The sequence below is a fragment of the Passer domesticus genome, chromosome 10 (genome assembly GCF_036417665.1).
Source record: "Passer domesticus isolate bPasDom1 chromosome 10, bPasDom1.hap1, whole genome shotgun sequence".
Taxonomy (NCBI): Eukaryota; Metazoa; Chordata; class Aves; order Passeriformes; family Passeridae; genus Passer; species Passer domesticus.
In genome coordinates, this window is record NC_087483.1 from 39567562 (window position 1) to 39574956 (window position 7395).

A 7395-nucleotide genomic window follows, 5' to 3' on the forward strand; every position below is an offset into this window, starting at 1 on the left:
CACAAAAACGCATTACACAAAAATGTCAGTGTTTGTAAGCCAGCTCTGTGCAAAAGAAGCTGAAATGTGCAGGATAACCCACGCCTGGATCAGGACAAGGATCCGCTGGTGTGACTTCAGAGTGGATGGAACCCCAAAGCTGATGAGTTTGTATGAAAAAAGTGCACTTACCAAGAGTCATCCATATTCAGGGCAACGTGATTCTCAAAACGCATAAAAATATTTGAAAATTTATGTTATTAGTAGCACTATTATTATCAAAGGACATTTCGTTAACATTTAAAAGTCCTTCAGTGCACTTGAAGATATATTTGTTTTAGCAACTTATATAATCCCCTCCTGTTTAAAGTTTTGTTTTAAACACATACAATTATCATCTCATATGCCCTGATTCAGTAAGTACTTAGAAGCATTCCTATCTTTAACAGCATAGCTAGTCCCAGCTAATATCCAGGGAACGGAATTAGAGCTTCAGATATTAGCAAAAAGTAATGCAAATGTGAATTAAGCAACATGGTTTTGAAGTAAGTTGACTGAGGACTTTTTATTCCTTAAACCGAATGTGAAAGTTTGACAAAAAAAAAAAAAAAAGAATCAAAGCGAGCATTACTGATATTAATAATTATTTTTAAAGTATATAAAGTTTAATAATTTAGTCTGGCAACTTGAAGGAATTAGGCACTGAAATAACCTTCCAGTAAGGGTACTGAAGAAAAATGCTAATGGCTTTGAGGCAGAGCCATCAGTGAAAAAATAATATATAAGCAAATTTGGATATGTTCATACATACATATATATATATGTGTGTATATATATATATATGTACACACTTGTGGACATACAAAATAAGAATGGTGTTTTTGTTGGGTTTAGGATGTAAGATACATTAATTAATGTGGTTGAAGTTGCCTACATTGTGAAACATTACTATTTCTAAGCTAATAGAACTTACAATTTATATTTATGTCAAATTTTATCAAATTTATGTTAGTACCTTTGCCTTTCCTGGTGTAGCTTTCCATACAGATAAACCTACATCTAACATGGTTCTCTGCTATGGAAAACTCTCACTACCTCATATCTATCTATGAGTTGATATTCTCTGTTCACTGTATAACTGATAACAAATTGTTGTGTTAGATAACAGTCTCAGCCAAGTTTTCATGAACTGAACCAAGGGAGGTGAAGTCTGAATTATTCTTATTATCCAAATGGAGTCCTGGATCTTGGCCTTGGGTTTTTCAAGGCAACTCACTTTATTGCTCATAGAAAAAAATAAGGAATTCCTAAAGGCAAGGTGCAAGTATTGAAGTGCTAGTGTGAAAGTATTTAACAAAGTGTCCTTTCTTTTTGAATAACTTGAATAAAGTGTTTAAATGACCTCTTCCTAACCAGAAGAGAATATAGAGAAGAAATTAAGCTTTATTGGTAAATTAAAGCCCAAATCCCATGGTTGATGAGAGATATGGTGCGTTTGAAATAGTTACAGTTTCAGACTTTCTCTTCTACAATCAGCGGGTGGAGACCAACATAATCCAATTAATTGTAATTCCCTTTTGTGGCACTGGTACAGTGGTGAATGATATAGTAAGTCCATTGAAGTCTTATCTTTGGTCAGATAATCCAAATGGATTCATATTATGAAACAGTCCTTTATAAAAGTTCTGATGAACAGAAGCGTTTTGACTTTAGCGAACCAAAATTTTATACAAAATAAAATGTTTTGTCCTTGACATCTACAGGGCTTGTGTGCACCTGATTTCATGTAAGGATACTTCTTTCAGATGCTCTGCTTCAAAGAGCCCGTTCATCAAAAAATAAAAATGTCAAATTTGTTCTCTGGGCAACCTAAAAACAACAAGGTGTGAGAACAGAGATTTACATGTGTGGGTAAGCTGTATTCTTGGAAAGAGTCCCATCAAAATAAATGAGGTTACAGATATGAGGAATATGTGAATAGCACTTTGAGACATGTTTAGATTTCTGTTTTTCTAATAAAACAACAAATAATGTTTCATTGATAATCCTTATAGCTGTAAACAAACCATATATGGTTGTTCCCTTCTAGTATTGTAGGAGGACTAGGGGAATTGCTTAATTTTAGCCTGAGCTTTGATCTATTTACATTTGGAAGTCATTTACATAAAGGAAGTTATAATGATCTTTATTGTTTTGTTAATTATTTCCTTTGATTATTGAAACTGAGTCACTGAGGCACAAGCTCATTGTTACTGGGGTCAGTCACAATAATATATTTGGCTGTGTGCAACAAGTCAGGATTGGGTGGTATTCTTGTTTTTTGAATTGTTTTCATGCAGACCCTTTCAGTTTAACAATCACTGGAGACAGGACTGATTTAATGCATCGCTCGTCTGATCCAGTGCTTCATATTTTGTATTTCTCCTTTCCTTTAAAGTTGTCCATAGCAAGCCCACACTACAGCAGAGTGTTTTTGCTTGTAGCATGTTGAAATCTTATATTTACTAAAGGATACTGAGATGCCATTTGTGGAAGACAACACACTAGACAATATATTGAGGTCAGATCTTTGCAGACTCTCTCAAAAATACTCTTTTCCCTTTATTTTTTTCCTCTCCCTTAAAGTGTCTGGTTGAAATTTAATACAAAGACTTTTTTACCCTTTGGGGTACATTACATATGAAATAATTTATGACCCATGAATCACAAGAAAGCAGTGAATTAGGTTTCAGATAAGTCTGCCAAATATTACAAAACATTGTGTACAGATTTTTGGACTATGAAAAGGCTTTTGACAAGAATGGAAATAGAAGCAGTGTTAGAAACAGCAAGAAAGGAAGAACAGAACAGCTATATGACAGAATCCTAAAGCACTCTGAGTTAGTAGCACAATTAAAAAGATATGAATATGAACATATTTTTGAAGTATGAAAATGGGACAGAGAGTCATTGTCCAATTCCTCTCTGTATTAGATCTTTAGAGCCTTCAATTTATTTAAAATGTAGATTTGCGGACACTGATACACATAAATCTGATAAAAGATCTGACTGTAAATGGGGAAGAAAAAAAAGATAAAACCCCTAAAATTGGATTGCAGAGAATCTTACTGGAGAGCAATTACACAATAAAAAAAATGTTAATAACAGATTTGAAGTTGGAAGGCAGATATTTACCTTGACTAATGTGTGTATACACAATGCACAGCAAAGAGAGGAAGATCAATCAAGTCAAAAGCAGAATTCAGAGTGGACTTTTCCCTTTGAACAGCAAAATGTATCCTGGAGAATAACTTACTGGTCTAAGCAAGTATTAGACCAGTATTTTTGTATTTTGTTCTGTATTTGGTATTTTTTTTCTGCAGTCATTAGCCCAGCTCAAAATATAGAGGGAAGAATAAACAGAAAAAATAAAGTGTGCTTCACTGTTAGGAAGAAGCTGAAGTTACTGTGCAATAAGTAAGGAGAGAGAATTAGATAGAGGACAGAATCTCAGCACTGTAAGACAAATGTAATTTCCCCTCAGCACGGACATTTAATTTCTGAGTTGCAGAAAGTCTGCCAAGCCCCTTCCTGGTGGTGTTCAGGCAGCCTTGGTGCTCCGTGGGAGGGTAAGGGCTGGGTGGGAATTCCTCCGTGCTCCTTTCTTGTCCTTTTTTTTTTAAACCCTGAGCAGTACCTGGCTATTTCTCTGGCCCCAAAAGAAGGAGTGATCAGGCCCTGCAAGTCCCCATTCTCAGGCTGTGTCTGCCTGCTCCTACTCTTTGTTTACAAGTCACCTCCAAGCGAGTCTGGCAGAAGTATGTTGATCTGTAAACAGGTGGTCTATTTATTCTTAGGGAGCTTTCAGCTGCATTTCAAGGGGAAATATTATCTCTTTAAAATCATTCCTTTTCCCATACAGAATAGTTGATTCAGCTAAATTTAATGAATTTAAAAAGTACTTGTAATTATAATCCCATCACAGTAATTATTGCTTCAGATCATGATGATAGAATATGCTAAGTCAAAACTAATATCTGTCATTGAAGCTTGCAGCAGGTATTGGCAGTGAATAGCATACGAGTACCTTGGTGATGATACCTGTTTCTGGCTGCCAAAAGTATTGTACTTTAGGTGACACTGCATATTTTTATACTTTCAGCTCTAAACAGCAAGTGATAGTGTAGAAATTTCCCTGGCACTATGGCATCATTGGCTGACCACTTTTCCAAATCTTTGAACTCCTCTGCATGCCTTCATCACATACCACCCCTGAACTCCTCAAGTGTTCTGGATCTTTTCCACAGAAACAATGAGACAGTTCATCCCTCTCTTACTCTTTAGACTTTATGGAATTATACAAGGATGAATATGACCCAGTGTGCCCAAGTACAGAAACCTTTTCTTTCTCTGGCACAGGCTGAGGTTTAAGTTAGCAGTACTTGGTTGTTCCAGCATGCCCCCAGGTCAGAGAACTGTCATTTGGGGGGACTGGAATAAGCAGCACTCTGGATGCACACAGAGATGTTCTGCATTTTAGCTGAATTTGTTCAGTAATTTGTGCTTGGACTTCATGGAAATGGGCACTCTAATAATAAATCAGGCACTGTAACATCACAGCTTAAATTTTCTGTTGAGACAGCATGCCAGGTTCCTCCAGCAGAGGAGGAGAAAAGCACACAAGCTTTCTTTTGCTGACTATAACCCTGATAAGTCATCAGTGCTAGCATTGGATGGATTCAGACAAGGCTGTTTAGAAATCCATTGCAGACAAAATGTAATGATTTGCTTAGCTGACATTTTCCTTGATTTGTTTAAACACTCTTGGAGGTGAAGGGCTGTGCGTTGAGTTCAGGCAGGACAATGGATCTCCCAAAGCTAGCAAAGGAGAGAGGAAGAACTCAAAAAAATCCATCTGAACGAGGGAATTATTGCTTCACAAGAGTTGAGGTTTTTGATGTGCTGTGAAGTTCCAGGGAGTTCATGGACTTTGGAGGGTGTCAGGGAAGGATTTAGGATTCAGGATAGGAAGCTCATCATCTTGTGCTGTTTCACCAAGGGATTGAGCTCCTGGCCACAGAGTGAGAAACAATTGTCACCACCTCACAGCATCCCATTGCTGTCACGTCTGGACATCTCTGTGCACAATTGCTGCTCTAAATTGAGTGTTTCAAAGAAGTTGTCTGCCCCAAGAATGCTGCTGTGTCTGTGCACTGGTGATCAGAAAGGCTGTGGCTTGGAAAATGCAGGTACAGCAATGGAACACACACACACACCTTCCAGTGTGCAAAGTGGTGTTTGTGCTGTCAGTCATGGTCCAAAAATCTGTACACAATGTTTTGTAATATTTGGCAGACTTATCTGAAACCTAATTCACTGCTTTCTTGTGATTCATGAGTCATAAATTATTTCATATGTAATGTACCCCAAAGGGTAAAAAAGTCTTTGTAATAAATTTCAACCTTTCTCACAAAGGGATTTTGTGATCAAGAACTGTGCTGGTGTAGTGGAGAACTTCTGCTTGAGTCTGTTCTTTCCCTTTTTTCCTAGTGAAGACCATGACTGATCAGGAAAATATTTTTGATGAATATAAATATGAAAAAAAAAAGGGAAAAGTCTTCAAATTTCATACAAGCTTCTTCATGTTGGAAAAAAAGCAGGATGACACTGGTCAGTTGGTCTTTTCCTAGTGATTGCATGAGGAATTTTCTTTTCCTCTTTCAACCACAGGACTCTGTTTTGGATCTCTCAGTAGTAAAATGACTATTGGGATGAATGAGTCCAAAAAATTTCTGAGGATTTAAGCCAGCTGAGAATTCTTTGTGCACACCCAGCTCTTCTGCAATGATTTTGTTGTGAGGGAGATTGTAAGGATTATTTAAGAGTACCATTGAGGACTTTCTCCAGGGGAGATCTCCCTCAGTTTATACACTGGTCACTGGAATAAAAACCCAGTGCTCGGAAGTTTCACACACTGGAGCTGGGGCTGATTTGCCCAAATGCCAAATTTTCATCCCAGTGCTGCTGTGTGCAGCCACCAGCAGGGAAATAATAGAAAAGTCAGAAACACCAGCAAATTGATCACAGTATGAGACCCAAAATGACCCTGTCTCACCAAAGGCTTTAGAAAGTTTTTTGAGGGCACAACCCCCACAGCAGACCAGGCATTGCCAGCAGGGTTTGCAGGACTTGCTTCCCCCGTGATTTGTGGTCATCCATGAGCTGCAGGAATGTGGAATGCTCAAAGGGAGCAAAAACCTCTGAAGGTGGAGCTCTGGCACGTGATGGCAGCATGGGCAAGGGACAGCTTAGAGCTGGGAAAATACAAGCTATGAATTATCTGAAAAGACAAGTGAAGGAGCAGGGCTCTCAAATGACTGCATTTTGCTCCTAGAGATTAGTCTGCATACCAGGCAGGGCATGTGGTTAGAGGAACCACATCCATTTTCTTTCAAAACTCGGCTCTCTCTGCAGCTTTGGTTGATTTTCATATTTTTTTATTTTTTTCCCCCTGTCTGTAGCTGATCATTCCATAGATTACCTTCTTCCTTTCTGAACCTCAGAATAGCACCCTTAAACCAAAGCTGATCTCCTGTTTGGTTCTACTGCAGACATTACAAGTGCCATTAAAAATGTGAATTGTTGAAAAGGCTGAATAATAACACAGTGAAACACACGTTCTCTTCACAAATGTATTGTGTATCGATTTTTTTAAACTAATAACCTTGACAAGTGCCCACACAATTTTTTTCCCCTTAATGTGGTCTTTATATTTTCAGCCTGGGTATTAGCATAAATTTTATGGGATTTTCTGGGCATATTTGTGTCTGTATCTAAGATATATGATATCAACTGGCAGTGATGGTTGAACTAATCAAATACTACTGACAAGTTAAAGCAAATTTTTAGGACTGTGAGATTTTGAGCATCTTCCCAGATACAGTATCTCCTGACTGAAAGCAGTCCTTGACTGTCAAGTTTAAATACCAGATTTGGGACTTAATCTTTATGTAAGCAAAACACCCCAATAAGAAATATGTCTGAGTAAATCCAAAAAGCCAGGTCCTCCCCTTAAACCCAGCCTGAAATGTGTGTGTGTGTTTGTTTATGGCCCTTTCGCCATGGCATGTGAGAGATTCCAGTGGGAACCAAAGGAGAGAATCTTACACTGAATGGACTTCTATTTTCTTTTCCTTTTTTTTCTTCTCTTTTTTTTTTTCTTTTTTTTTTTTTCCTTGACTTGGCATTTGTTCCTTCTAGCAAACATTTTTAAAAACTCTCTTATTGCTAGAGGGAAAATTGACACCCTTTGCTTTCACGATGATACATTCCTAACACGTTTCCTTGAAGAGCTGGAAATGGTGCAAAAATCTGGTAAGATAAGTCTCTATAAAGCCTTAGAAGTCAAGCATTCCACTTTAGACATTTAAGACAAAT

General features: G+C 37.7%; 1 protein-coding gene across 3 annotated transcripts in view; it reads left to right on the plus strand.

Annotated features, from left to right (window-relative positions):
• Positions 1 to 7395, plus strand: part of ARHGAP15 (Rho GTPase activating protein 15) — a 320750-nt gene that overhangs the window by 252643 nt on the left and 60712 nt on the right. The gene's annotated exons all lie outside the window — the stretch shown is intronic.